We start from the raw sequence: 16440 nt of genomic DNA on the forward strand, positions 1-16440 counted from the left end.
GTAGGTAGTGGCACAGATTTAGTTGGCCACTCTCCAGGCATTTTTAGGATAATTTATATTTAAATAGGAAATCTGTTTAGAATATTAAATAACCTGATTTTAAGCGCAGTCAAAATTTCAGCTTCTCTCTCTTTGTTATTTTTACGCATTTTATTTTTTCTTCCAACAACCTCTTGTTGAAGATTTCCTCTCACCGATAAGAAGGGATTTCCCTGGCTGATTATCGAAATCCAACAAAGGCCCCGTACCGCATGGCACCAGCAGAACTGAAAGAACATAAAACACAACTGCAAGACCTGCAGGGCTTCATTCGACCTAGTGTGTCCCCTTGGGGTGCGCCAGTGTTGTTTGTTAAAAAGAAAGACGGCTCAATGCGTTTATGCATTGATCATAAGGAATTAAACAAGAGGACGGTAAAGAACAAATACCCGTTACCCTGTATTGAGGACCTATTTGACCAACTACGTGGGGCGACAGTGTTTTCTAAAATAGATCTTCGATCAGGATACCATCAAATTAAGATTAAAAATGAAGACATACCGAAAACAGCCTTTCAAATGAAGACAAACGAATGGCCAAAATGAACGATTAAACCAAATTCTGGAAGACATGCTTCGGGCATGCATTATGGATTTCACAGGGAGTTGGGACACCAAACTGCACTTAATGAAATTCTCTTACAATAACAACTTCCAAGCAACAATCGGGATGACACCCTTTGAAGCGTTGTATGGAAAACGATGTAGATCCCCATTGTGCTGGGACGAAGTAGAAGAACGAGAACTGGTAGGACTCGAGCTGGTCCGCGTCACCAGCGAGGCAATACAGAAAATTAGAGTAAGAATGCGTACCGCACAGAGAAGGCAAAAGAGCGACGCCGACGTTAGGCGTAGGAATTTAGAGTTCGAAGGGGGGACCTAGTGTTCCTAAAAGTAGCTCCCATGAAAGGTATTCTAAGATTCGGACGCAAGAGGAAGCTCAGCCCCCGATTCATTAGACCGTTCAAAATTTTAGAAAGAGTAGGTTCGGTAGCTTACAAACTAGCTTTACCACCTTCACTTTCAAGCGTACACGATGTATTTCATGTGTCCATGTTAAGGAAATATATTGCAGACCCGACACACGTAATAGACTACAAACCTCTCGAAATCAAGGAAAATTTAAGTTACCAGGAGAAACCGATTAAAATTCTAGCCCGAGGAGTGAAAGCCTTACGTAATAGGAGTATAGGTTTCGTTAAGGTATTGTGGCGTAACCACCAAGTCGAGGAAGCTACGTGGGAACGAGAGGAGGAAATAAAGAAAAAATATCCCGAGTTGATCCACGAGTTCGAGACTTTGAGGACGAAAGTTCTTTTTAGGGGTAGGTAATGTAATAGTCCGAAAAATGTTCTGTTCTTTTTCCTTTTAATCGTTTTCTTTTTCACGAGGTAATAAAAGGCGAGAATGAGTCGCATTTATGAATAGGGCCCAATTAATGTATATTCTGCATTTCAAGGTATAGTAATGACCTTAGATTAAATAGGAAAAATATTTGGGTCGTTACATGAGAATTAAGCCTGGGAGTTGAATTAGTCAAATTTTATTTAATTTCATTAAGTAGGCTCATAATGTGATTAGTTTTTAATAGTTCAAAAATTTGGTAATTCACATTAAAACAATCCAACCAACATAAGGGTTATGAAAGGGTAGATTGGAAACTTAGATAAATGAGATTAGCCTATTTTTCTGAGTAATAGAAAACTCTCTCAAAATACTTAGTGGGAGAAGGACGTTTGTCAAGATATCAAGATATTAAGGACACATGTCAAGATATCCTACGTTCTCTATTATTGATTCCCACCGTGAGATTCATGCGGGGCCTCGTGGCGGCATTTGGACCGTCCCCCTACGAAAGGTGTTTGCATGAGTCAACACCAAGGTGAATATCTTGAGAAAGTATTTATAGTAAATGGGAGAAGGAAATGTGTCAACATTTCCTATGGTCTCCATCATTGGTTCATAACGTGAGATCCATGCTGGAACTCGTGGCGACTTTTGGACCGTCCCCCTACGGAAGGTGTTTGCATGGGCCAATATCAGAGTGAACTCTTCGAAAGGATAAGATTGTAATTTTATTTTTAATACTTGACCTACCCTACGGCGGCACTTGTTGGGATAAAATTACAAGATCTAAAATGGTGGGTAACATTTACGAAGAGATCATTAAGGTTGTTAATAATGTTCTTGATCGAACTAATGGTAAGTAAATATTATAAGAATAAGAGTTATTCTGGTATAATGTTTGGTTTAGATTGTCTTAGTTTACTGAAGGAACACTTGACCTACCCTAGGGCAGTACTTGTTCTATTGTTCTAAATCACTAAAGTACCATTGCATTAGAAATGGTTTATAGAGTTCATTTTATAAAATTGTTTGTTTTCTATGTTGAAATTGAATGGATAATTGATTGTTTGTAATTAAATAATATTTTATATATTTCAAATATTATGTTTAAATTCTCTCTCTTGTTTAATTTTCATTACTCATATGTGAGATTGAGAAAATTTTAATACTTGTAAAAAATAATATTAGCACTATATGATGGTAATATATATATATATATATATATATATATATATATATATATATATATATATATATTTTGTCTTTATTGAGAAATGTTCTCAAGACCTATTGTTAATGTGAATCGAATTATTCGAAGAGCATATGATTGGTGAATCAAAGGTGATGAGAAAGCTTTGTTCATGTCTTCTAGTTGACATGTTGGATGTCATGACTAGAAGATAAGAAAATGACAAAAACACGTGAGATGTTTAAGTCAATAAAAGCTAAATTTAGATAGTTATCTAAATGATCTCGAAATTAAGTATTACAAAAATTAAAGAAAAATCTTATGACTAAAAAGCTATGATAGGAAATAGTTCCTAATCAGCCTCGAGAGAGAAATTTTCGAAATTACTCTTTGGAAAGAAAAATCTAAATGATAGCAAATTTGATTTACTAGATTTTTGGTGGAGACTAAGTGACACACTGGATAGTTTATATAAGATCTACTATCAAGATTTGTTCTTCATTCCATGTATATGTAATTCTTGAAAAATACTTGATGAGATAGACTAGATTCTACTAGTTGACATTAGGAAATTAATACCAGTGGGTGTAGTGGAAGACATTGAGATGTCGTTAAGTAAAAATTGTTACTAAATGCTGAATATGGTGTTTTTAATAACCATGAGAGAAATTCAATTTCTCAAACTTTAGTTAATATAGTATGAATTACTTTGAAATATTTGTTTATATTTTTAAAATTATTTGAAAATATGTTCGGCTCAAATTAAGTACAATTAGTATGTGTTATGCTACGAAACATTGAGATATTCATGATTAGAGAATCAAGAATAAAAAGACATTGTTTTCTCCAAAAGATGATACTTGTCTTTGCTAGTTAATTTGATTAATGTCAAATTGAATACAATGAAAAGACTAATAAAAGATAATTCTGTAAACATTGGAGTTAATTACTTTACATGTCTATAGATCTCACTTTTCATGCAGGATAATCATTGGGCTTTTATTGAATAAGGCTGCAAGACCAAAGAACGTTTTGGGCTTATGCAATGCAAAAGTTGCATAAGTCAAAGAATATTGTTAATATTTTATCAATCAGATTCATGATTATTCAATATATAAGTATCCTTATCAAATGTAACTTACTCTATTTTTTTTTTTTTTTTTTTGAAAAGTTCAAGAAAAATGAGACTAAAGTTAAATCCATTTTGGTAAATCTATCAAGACAGTATGATCTGATCATAATGAATAGTACGTGTAACGATCCAAAATTTTCTACTTAATTTAAGGTCGCTATTGTATACGTACCATGAACATTGAATGCGGAAGATTTCATTTATATTCCATAAAACATAACCTTTAACTTAAGACACAGCCATGGACTTACGTGTTTCGAAAACATCTTTAAAATGACACAACAAAAGACCCGAAATAAAATAAATAAGCGTTAAGTTTAAAACATCCTATTCTAGCCTAAGTCTAAGAAAATAAATACCACTATCCTATGCATGTGCTATGATCTCGAGTTGTGATGCCGTCGTCAGCCGTACAGGAATGCCTTGCCCTAACCTGAAAAATGTAGTAGCACATGGCTTGAGTATTTAAAGAAATACTCAGTAAGTGACTCCACTATTGGGGTTAAATGCAACAATCACATGCAATGAAATGATGGTACCTAGCTTTCGTTTCGTTTCATTTCGTTTTCCCTACAGTGCTATCCTAACGGGTAATCTTCGATGTGTACCATATACTCTTCACACAGCCCATACGTGCGAGTATGGGCTCACCAGCTAGTTCGCACACCGCTGGGCCACTTTCCTTATCCGGTGGGCATACTCTGGGAGCTCCTTATGCCGGGACCCGTTAGAACTAGTAACCGTCACGACAGCGCTATGCAAAGCATAACGATCATTGTCCTGCCATTGGATGTACGTGTTCGTACCCTCGTGATGGGATAGGGGTATCCCCCCAGATGCATGAACACACATAATGCATGAGGTCCCCACTACTTCTACAATTTCATTATCCTTTAATACAACCCCGCTAGCATTAAGTACATATCATATCATTTTTCATATCATTTTAGATATCGTTCATCATTCATATCATATCGTTTCTCATTCTTCCGTTCTCAAATCATACATAATTCTAACGAGGTTATATTTCATGTCATTTATCGTAATTTCATGTCATTCATATCATGCTATATACACACAATTTAAGAGACCTAACATAACGTTCTATGCTTTTAACATAATATTTCACCATATACACATCATACCATGACATATTGCATCACAATGTATTATATCATAAACAAGTAATAACGTAAACACTTCATAGTCATATCATTCTCTAACTTATCATAGCCTTAACGTTCTTATACCTATCACAGACATATCATTACGTGAACGTACCTTAGTCATATCATCACAATAACTTAACCTAACGCTATCATTCTATCAATCTATCACAAACCTATCCCTTTCTACCCGTAACCTAACCATATTCTTCCATCAATCTCTCTTATCCATATCACTCCGGTATGTAACCTAACCTTAACGTTTCGTGAACGTATTTTACTCCTATCGTTACATTTCGTTTTGTGCATCCTTCTTGTATCCTATCTCAAACATATCCTTGAACACATCATACAGTAACTATTATCATACAATTCACATATTATAACATAACATAACATATAGGAAGCATATCGATCCACAGACGATTCACACATATCAATATATATGACACGTGCCGAACCACAGGGCACGTATCAACATCAAAATATAACCATGCTGATAGTAAGGTCACTTACTTGGCTAGCTTAAGCGTTGTCACGAATATATCTTTAATTAAAGTTCGATTTCGTCCTTTGAAATCCACAGAGCTCGTTTCTTATTTACAACAAATATTTTTTAAATAAATTATAACTTGCTCATGCACTTGAAGCAAATCGATTGAACTGAACTTTAAATTTTAGTCAAGAATGAGTTCTAGGGGGAGATATGTGTAACGCCCAATTTTAAAAAATGTAAAATTTTTATTTTTGGAAAAAATAATTATTTTTAAGGAGTCAAAAAGAAAGAATTTGAACATGTGATAGAAGGAAAAAAAAAACACGAAAATGAAGATAAAAATTATATATCAATGTTTCTAATGTTCAATCGTTGTTCGATAAGGTACAAAACTAATTCATTATACATTTATGTTTATTGTATTATATACATATATAAATGATTACGTTAATATTATTTTTTTTCTTTTAGAATTTGGGTTACATTGTAATAAATAAAATCTAAATTTTTAGAAATGACGTGAGTAGAATATTATATTACATTGTTGCCTAAAAATAATTTTTACATTTTTTGAATAATGAAAAATAAAAATTATTCTTTATTTATATATATATATATATATAATAAGTGCTTTTCCACCCCCATAAATTTCACTATGGTATAAACTTTTACAGTATTTTTTTTTTTTCAATTTCTTTATTTTTATTTATTGTGTTATGTTGAACGATAACTTTTGACCCGAATGGTAGAGGTGTTAGGTTGAGGGTCTCAATAAATAAAGGAAGAAGAGAGGTGCTATAAAAGATGTAAGGGTGAGTGTCTCGGTGGGTGGGTAAAAAAGAGTAATGGTTGGTCCTAGAGAAATGGTTTGAAGGATATGGAGGAATAATGTGAAGATAAGTGCCCGAAGAAAACATTAGAAGGAGGGTTTAAACCTCCACCCGCAACGACCGTAAATTTTATCTATTTAATCTAAGGTCATTACTATATCTTGAAATGCGGAATTTACATTAAGTGGGCTCTTAATGCGCCTTACGCTGGCCTTTTATTACCTCATGAAAAACGAATACAAGGGAAAGAAAGGGAAAAGAACAACACTGAAACAACTTTCTTATACCACCCTATGGTTTATTATGCGATTACAATTCAACCTATTCTAACCTATACTAATGATGCAAACGGGAATTCAACCTAAACTAACCTATTCTACGAAATGAAAAACAACTATCCTATGCATGTGCTACAGTCTCGGGGTGTGCGATGCCGCCGTCGATCTCACATGGGTGCCTTGCCTTTATCTGAAAAGTATAGTAGCACGAGGCTTGAGTATTTCTAGAATACTCAGTAAGTGACCCCCTATCGGGGTTATGCAACAATCACATGCAATGAGATGATGGGACCTATCTTTCAATCTATCTTCCTACGGTGCTGTTCTAATGGGTAAATTTGGACGTGTACCATATACTCTACACACAGCCCATACGTGCGAGTATGGGCTCACCAGCTAGTTCGCACACCGCTGGGCCACTTTCTGTCAGGCGAGCATACACTGGGAGCTCCTTAGACCGGACACCCGTTATTACTAGTAACCGTCAAGGCAGCGCTATGCAAAATATAACGATCGTTGTCCTACCATTGGATGTACGCGTCCGTACCCTCGTGATGGAATATGGGTATCTCCCCAGATGGATGAGCACACATAATGCATGAGGTCCCCAATATTTCTACTATATCATTAATGAATATAACCCCACTATCATTTTTCATGCTTAACATGTCATTTCTCACTCTCAGTCTACGTATCATACATATTCCTAATGGGGTTATATTTCAAGAAATTTATCGTATTTCATGTCATACATTTCATGCTGTCTACATTCAAATATCTCATACAATCATGTCATAATCATTTAAGAATCACATAAACGTCATAAGCACTACATATCACATCATTCTAAACAGCATACATTCACATTCACAAAATTACGTACTTAAGCACAACAGTCTAGCATACAATTTAACATCACGTGCGAATCCACGGGCACGTGCCAACATACAACAAACAACGCGTAACCTACAACGGGTGAGCCAGTTACTTGGTAGGCCTTAACCGAAGTACTCCCTAAAATATAAACGTAAGCTCCTAGCTCCTCATATACGTCCTACGCTTCCGTTGGTGGTTGGTTCCTATTGGGTCATTCGACAACTTCGTTAGTATTTCACAAACATAAATAATTTCCAACTTGAATTTGTGAAATACGACCTTAAAATGATCTATTTTACCTTAAATGGGGTCAAAACTAGGTCCAGGAGGGTCAGAACGGTGGCAAAATAGGTCGGAAACAGGGTTCACGAGCCAAATAAGCCGCCGGAGCCAAGAAGCCACCACCGAGCCGATTAAGCCGCTGGAGCCGAGGGGTGTCGCGCTGCAGATGTGCCATGTGGCATACCTAGAGGGCGACACGTGTGTAGCGGTCGCGGGTCGAGCGTGCGGGTTTTCGGTTGCAGTCGCGGGTCTGGGCTGACCGCGAGTGATTGACCAGGCCTATACTGAAAGGTAACATCTGCAGGTGGGCTGGGCTGTAAGCGTCGGGTGTTGGATTGGGCTTGCGGGTCTCGGGTCGGCTGGGGTTTTTGTTCTCGGGTCGTGGATTATGGGTTAGGCCATAATTGAGCTTTCTGGTTTGGGCTGAGGCAATTGGGCCGCGGGAGTGTCGTCGGCCGAGGTTTGGACTGGAGTGGGTTGGACTCAGTTCGGGTTGTTGAGTTTGGCCCTCGGGTCAGACTTCATCTTCTTCGCTCGGTTACCCGAAGTTTTCCGATGACGTCTCTCTCACCTCGGTAATGTCATTTCGACGTCCTTTTTCCCTCATTTTTTCTCTGTTTCCGAGTCTCCTTCTCCCCCTAATTCCGTTTTTGGTATTTGTTTGGTTCGTAAAGGCCTAACACTCCCGGATCTGAGAGGGTTCGAAAATCCAACGTTCTGTCTCCCTTGCTCGACGGTGTACAACAGGTAGGACTTGTGTAGATCTACCCCTGGTGTGTGTAAAAGTCTTTGGGATTACTTTCGTTGCGTAAAACGGAGGTTTCGACGTCGATTTCGTAGGTTTTGGCTTTGCCAGAGTTTCGTCGGATTTTCTTACTGTCTTTCTCGTTTTCTCACTATTTTTCCTCTCTGCAGGTGTCTTGGAGGTGGCTGAAGGTCGAGTTTGGTTTCCGTGGTGACCCCGATGTCGGGCGGTCTTTGTGGGTCATGTGCAAACGAAAACTCCGGCATTCGCTGGAGTTTTCGGTCCTACTGACGATCGTTTTTTTTTTATCTGACCCGTTACACCACCCATGTGGTTAAGAGCCACAAATTCTAACCAACTGAGCTATTTCAAGCACACAATCACTAGATTCAATACTCGAGCATTGACGGAAACGTGTGTCAGCTAACTGGTGAGGAGCTGCAGCTAGGCTACACGTGTCGGCGTTTTGTTGGCGAGCGCAGACCCACGATGACCTGATCCAAGATCAGCAACCAACCGACCAAATGTCCTTTAGATAACCTGTGAGCTATGACCCTGTCGATTGCGCCATATGTCACGATGACATAATTGGAAGGAAAATCATGTGCCCTTGGATTCGAACGTAGACTATCAGAGCCAGAAGAGACAATGGTTGATCGTTAAGGTACAAAACTTACCTATTATACATTTAAAAATGTATATATTTCTATTATATTATATTATCAACAGCATGATATTACTTGTGTTTTTTTTCTTTTAATGTGTTAGGTTGAATGAGAACCGTTGACTCGTCACATATTGCAAATATTTATCACATTGGTAATAAAATTATAAATTATTGAAGTTAAATTGACAAGTGTCCTAAATTAGAATTGAAAATTAAAAATAATGAAAAATTGTGAATAATACCACTTGTTTGCATGACCATCTAATGAAGTACGGATAGTTAATAACATTGAGTCATAATATTCAAAGACATTCAAATAAGTAGATGACATTTGAAGCGCACAAAACAAGCTAGCATACCCAACGTACAAAATCAACTAAGTCAAGTTTGTTGAGAATAAGTGATTCGAGAAGCGCACAAAACAAGCTAGCATACCCAATGTAATGACCCAAAATTTTCTACTTAATTTAAGGTCGCTAATATATACGTACCATAAACATTGAATGCGGAAGACTTCATTTAAATTCCATAAAACATAACATTTAACTTAAAACACAGCCATGGACTTGCGTGTTTCGAAAAAATCTTTAAATCGACACAACAAAAGACCAGAAATAAAATAAATAAGCGTTTAAGTTTAAAACATCCTATTCTATCCTAAGTCTAAGAAAATAAATACCACTATCCTATGCATGTGCCATGATCTCGAGTTGCGATGTCGTCGTCAGCCGTACATGAATGCCTTGCCTTAACCTGAAAAATGTAGTAGCACATGGCTTGAGTATTTAAAGAAATACTCATTAAGTGACCCCACTATTGAGGTTAAATGCAACAATCACATGCAATGAAATGATGGGACCTATCTTTCGTTTCGTTTCGTTTTTCCTACGGTGTTGTCCTAACGGATAATCGTGGACGTGTACCATATACTCTACACATAGCCCATACGTGCGAGTATGGGCTCACCAGCTAGTTCGCACACCGCTGGGCATACTCTGGAGCCCCTTATGCCGGGACCCGTTAAAACTAGAACCGTCACGGCAGCACTATGTAATGCATAACGATCGTTGTCCTACCATTGAATGTACGCGTCCGTACACTCGTGATGGGATGGGGGTATCCCCCCATATGCATGAACACACATAATGCATGAGGTCCCCCTATTTCTACATTTATCTTTAATGACCATAACCCCCTGTCACATTCCAGGCTTCATGTCATTCTCATTTTCATTTGACATTTCATACACATTTCTATCGGGGTTATGGTTCCAGACAGTTTACCGTGTTTCATGTCATACAATACATGCTGTTCGCAATCACATATTTCATACAAACATGTCATAATCATTCAAGGACCTCGTATCGTTACATGTATTACACATAACATCAGACTAAAAGTATACATAGCATACATTCACGTTCACATAACTACGTACTTCAGCACAATAATCTAGCATACAATGTATCATATCATAAACAAGTCATAACGTAAACATTTCATAGTCATATCGTTCTCTAACTTACCATAGCCTTAACGTTCTTCCACCTATCACAGACATATCATTACGTAACGTACCTTAGTCATATCGTCACAAGAACGTACCCTAACGCTATCGTTCTATCAATCTGTCACAAACCTATCCCTTTCTACCCATAACCTAACCGTATTCTTTCATCAATCTCTCCTATCCATAGCACTCCGGTATGTAACCTAACCTTAACGTTTCATGAACGTATCTTACTCCTATCGTTACATTTCGTTTTGTGCATCCTTCTCGTATCCTATCTCAAACATACTCTTGAGCACATCGTACTATAATTATTATCATACAAACCACATATTATAACATAACATAACATAACATAACATATAGGAAGCATATCGATCCACACACAATTTACACATATCAATATATATGACACGTGCAGAACTACAGGGCACGTGTCAACATCAAATATAACCATGCCGATAGTAAGGTCACTTACCTGGCTAGCTTAAGTCATTGTCACAAATATATCTCTAATGAAAGTTCCGTCCTTTGAAATCCGAGTCAACCTATATGAGCTCATGACATCAGTTTCAAGTTTGAACTCTGTAAAATTATTTCTCTAATTTACATTGGCCATCGTATAATTCTGATATTTCGTGTTAGACAAAATTTAAAGGAGCTCACTACCCTTTAATATTTCCTGTTTGATTGTTAAATACTGTTCAACCAATCTTTCCTCAATCTCCCTCTCTCTCTCTAATTATTTTCATTTTGTAAATACATTCTGTAAATAGGTTTTTCAATTGTGTAAACAGATATTACTGGCCAACTGTAAGTACAATTGTAAGTTGATTGTTTGGCTACGATCTTCTAGTTTATAGACCTGCCAACCAAAATTTTATTGAATCTAATAGGTTTTTCAATTGTGTAAACAGATATTAGTGGTCAATTGTAAGTACAATTGTAAGTTGATTGTTTGACTACGATCTTCTAGTTTATAGATCTACCAACCAAAATTTTATTGAATCTAACTTTATAACTTATTTCATATAACTTAAAATGGTAACAAAAATCTAATCAATTGGATATGGGATCGGATTATTACAGGACCGGTTAAAAAATCAAAGAAGATTTGATCCTAAATTAATTTCTTATAACCATAACTATAAAAGAAAAGTAAATCTGAAATAAGAATCTACCGTAATAACAGATAAAAATCTCTAAATCTGCAATATGTTGAAAGCCCATTTTACTTCTCCTCAAATCTGACTGTTGTTTTTCTGTTGTTTTTTTTTTTCGGCCGGTTGAGGAGAGATAATTGTGGGAAGGGATGAGAGGTTTAGTTGAGAGAAGAGGGTAAATATTTTTTTTAAAAATTTAAATTTTAATTTTAATTAATTAATTGATTAATTATTATTATTATTTTAACTATTTTTTATAATTATTTTTATTTATTTATTTCTTTATTTATTTTTGGGCTATTACACCCAACTTGCAAAATAACTTGTTGAGAATAAGCGATTCGAGTCACTTGTGCATATTGAAAGAAATAAAGTATACAAATTAAATTTCTTTCCATGAATTAAATTTGTTTGTCGAAATCTCGTGTATGTATAACGACCCTAAATTTCCACACACTCAGAGTCGCTACTAACGTCTCATGCTCATCTATAATGCGGAAATATACCTCTTACATGAACATAATTGATAACGTAAACTTCAAAAAAAAAAAAAAAAAACGTTTAAAACAACTTCTTCTCTGGAAAACACAGCCATGGTCTTACGTGTTTAAATATGAAATACTGAAATTTAGAGAAAACAAAAACAAATACAAAATAATTTAAAACAATAAAATGCAAAACAACCTAATCTAACTTAAGACTAGAAATTTAAATAAGAATCTACCCTATGCACGTGCCACAGTCTCTGCTCGCGATGCCGCCGTCCTCCGTACAAGTGCGCCTTGCCCTTTACCTGAAAAACGATGTGGCACACGGCCTGAGTATTTCAAAGAATACTCAGTAAGTGGCCCCACTATAGGGGCCATGCAAATGCAAACACATGCAATCATGATTTAGGGACCTATCTCTAATCATCTTAGGGGTGGCCTCCAGTCTCGGACAAATTGGATGTGTAGTACTTCCCTACACACGACTCACACGTGCGAGTGTGAATCCCCAGGGGGCTCGCACACCCCCTGGACCCTCTAGTCAAGCTAATCTGTAGCGACGTCCGGAGGTCAGCGGAACCCCATAGTGTCATGCACCTCATGAACACCCTCATCTGTGTGCTTTCGCACCTGTGCGCATACGCGCTCATCATACGGTGCGCGTCCGCACTCATCATCTCTAGGGGAAGTCGCCCTATGCTTATGAACATACAATATGCATGAGGTCCCTCTAAATTCATCATAATGTCTCTTCTGACACAACCCTCTAGTCTCATCTCTTTGTTACTCTAGGTAACACATACTCATGGATATTTATATTAATATAATTTTCACGCTCTTAGGGTTGTGTCCTATGTCGATCTAACGACATGATGCAATATGGCACTCATCATCATATGACATGCTCAATATAGAAAACATCATCATATTAAGGTAAACGTCACGCAATCATCATACTCATCATATTGCCACAAAGTGTATCAAACATATCAAGTACGACATTCATCAAAATATATATATACTGAGCACATCATCAGGTATCATAACCCACACATCATCATAAGTCATACATCATCATAACTCATATACCGCATCGTACGACATAGTTCATACAACATCGTAACTCATACAATTTTTAGCCTATCCTATAGTAAGGCCACTTACCTGGTTGGCCTTAGCCGAAGTATTCCCTAATTTATTTAACGTAAGCTCCCGTTCCTCTAGAACTACACCAAATGTTGCCAAGGTTTGCTTCCTATCACATCGTTCGTCACCTTTTGTTAGTATTTCACATTTTAATTAATAATCTAACAAACCGTGTGAAATACGGCTCTAAACAGTCTCAATAAAAATCGAATTCCATGTTTTCATTGTTTCTAAATTATATAGGACAATAAAACTTAAAACTTAAATTAATAATATGTCAATATTATTAATATTTCAAGTGGCCTGTATAATTCAACCTTTAATGTTATATCCTATATATACAAATATAATAATTTCTCATATTTTCCATTTAATAATTTCTCATATTTTCCATTTTCCTTCCCTCACTTATTTCATATATTTTAATTCTGTTTACACTATTTCTATTTTCAACCCGTTCTAATTTTCTTTTCTTTCCTAAAATCTTCTCTCTTTTGTTTTTTTTCTTTGAACTCTAATTCTTTTGAGTCCTTCAATTCTATATCCATATCTTATTATTTTAAGCAATTTAAATCTAATTCTTTTAATTACTATCTATAATTCTTTATAATTCTTTTAAGCCGTTTATTCCAAGGGGTTTAATTTTACTCCTATATCTAAATAGTTTAATTTTGTTCGGCAGTTTAATTCTATTCCCATGTCTTCCAGATCTTTCTTTTCCCCATCTTCCTCTCTTTCTTATCTATCTATTCCTGGACCAATTTTAATGTACTCTGTTAGGACAAGTAATTTCTAATTCAGATCATTCACGGATAATTTCTAAATTTCTAACTCAGATCTAAATAATTGCTAATATCCTTCTTAGAAAGGAAAAGGTAAATATGAATACTAACCTTTTCAAATCACATCTCTCTCTTCTGCCTACCCTCTCTCCATTATATGCATTTTTTCCTCCAGAAAAATATTTTCTTTCTATTTCTGTTTTTGGTGAATTATTCATGCTAAATGAAGGAGATATTTTAGGGGATGGACAGAGAGATTAAAGGAGGTGGTCAGTTTTTTTTTTCTTTTTTTATTTTGTTATTTTTATTTTAATACATATATATATATATATATATATTAAACCTAACTGGACGTTACAGTATGCCTTCTTTCTTTTCTTTTAATAAGTCTGTTAATATGTTATATTATTTTTAGTCTCTTTTTGAACAAAAATATTCAAGGAAGGTAAAACATTTATGTACGGATGACTACGTCGTAGTGACGGCCATGAGACTGAAGCTAGGGTAGATACATATATTTTGTTTTTGTAGCCCTTAGGCTAGAATAGAAAAATATTTTATTTTATTATTTATTTAAATTCATGTTATTTATTTTATTGATTAAATGACATTATTATTGTAATAACCAACAGAACAAAAAGATGGAAACTTTGTCTGACATTGCTACTAAAGTTGAGAAGTGGTAGGGTGACATCGACTATAGAAGGGAGCTCCACCCCCATGTTATTTTATCATCCTAATTGAACGGTTTGAGTCAATCGAAGAGTACACTTTTTTATCGCTCAAGGTTGCATTTTGGCTGATTCAGCTTAGATTTGATACAATCAAACCTTTGCTTCTAGTTTCAATTATTGGGAAGCATTTAAGATCAATATTTTTGGAGTAAGTTTAAAGTATTTATGCATAATTAGACGTAGCTAGTTTAAATTATTTTATGCAAAACTACGTGAGCCAATTCTCATATTAGAATTCTAATTTATGATATTGGACTCCTAGATAGAATTAAATTTTAGAGACCAACGTTAAACTAGCATTAAAGGGTCGTAGTAGCTTTGGCCTAGGCCAACCAAGTAAGTGGTCTTACTATCGGTGACCTATGATTCACCTAACAAATAAAGTATAGCAAAAGTGAGTATAAAAAATACTTAGTAAGTAACTTACTTATAAGCTCTCATCTCATCTCCTCCTAATTAGGATTCTCAAACTATGTGCTCATCATGCTCCATGAGCGGGCAAAATATAAGGAGTCATGGTTCAGTTCTAGCTTTATTGGGCTCATCAAGTCTTATACCCTAAAGACACCTAGTTTGACGTTGTAAGGGTTTTAGTCTCATTGGGCTCATCAAGTCTCATCCCCTAAACACACTTAATCTAAAGGTGCAAGGTCACCCCCACGGGGTTAACTTATGGTTTCATTGTGTACCTAACCTCATGTTCTGTTATTCTAGGGTCCATCTATCCATCACGCTATTTGTACATATGTTATTCTAGGCTCCATCTATCCATTGCGCTATTTGTAGATAGGTTAGGCTGCCCTCGTCTATCTCGCTTTAGAGTTGATAAAACAGGTATGTTGAAGCCCTCGCTCTCGAGTAGCCTCTCAGGTCTCTTTGTAAATCTACATGTGCCTACTACTAGACGCTAGCTGGAAGCTCCCTTAGTGCCACCAAATAAGATCTCTATTCCTACCAATTTTAGACTTGAATAATGCATGCAAGGTGTCATAATCGCACTTTTCTTAGCAGCAAACTTTGCATTGAGCGACAGTCACTCAAGATTCTATGAAAAAAAAAAAAAAACAGAGAGATTTTCAAAATAGAGTTTGTGAGCAATGTTATTTTGGGTTTGGTATTGCATGGGAAAGCAACCCAATAATATCATTTGTCTAGATTTAAAAAGGGGAATGATTTTCAAAATAGATTTTGAGAGCAATATTATTTTGGGTTTGGTATTGCATGGGAACGCAACACAATAATATCATTTGTCTAGATTTAAAGAGGCGCAATTCCAAGAATTATACTACTAGACCAAATGCCCATATATTTGACATTATTTGTTATGTTTTATTGAATGTATAATCATTATTTTATTATGTTTTATTGAATGTATAATCATTATTTTATCACCTACCTTTTAGTTCCAAAATTGAATTGTCAATTTCTATTCAAAGTCCAATGTCCTAACCACTAGACCAGGGGACCACAAATATTTACAAAATTTGTGTCTAATAAATCTCTAAACTTCAAAAATAAATAGTATCTTCATATACTTTCAAAATTTTGAAAATTACCGACGTGTCCTCGTT

At 35.7% G+C, this 16440-nt stretch overlaps 1 pseudogene; it reads right to left on the reverse strand.

The window, feature by feature from the left end:
* Nucleotides 1-588: 588 nt before the first annotated feature.
* LOC147787061 (cytochrome P450 CYP72A219-like) overlaps nt 589-16440 on the reverse strand; it is a 54064-nt pseudogene continuing 38212 nt past the window's right edge.

This window comes from Cucurbita pepo, chromosome 18 (genome assembly GCF_057944985.1).
Source record: "Cucurbita pepo subsp. pepo isolate OVF chromosome 18, ASM5794498v1, whole genome shotgun sequence".
NCBI lineage: Eukaryota > Viridiplantae > Streptophyta > Magnoliopsida > Cucurbitales > Cucurbitaceae > Cucurbita > Cucurbita pepo.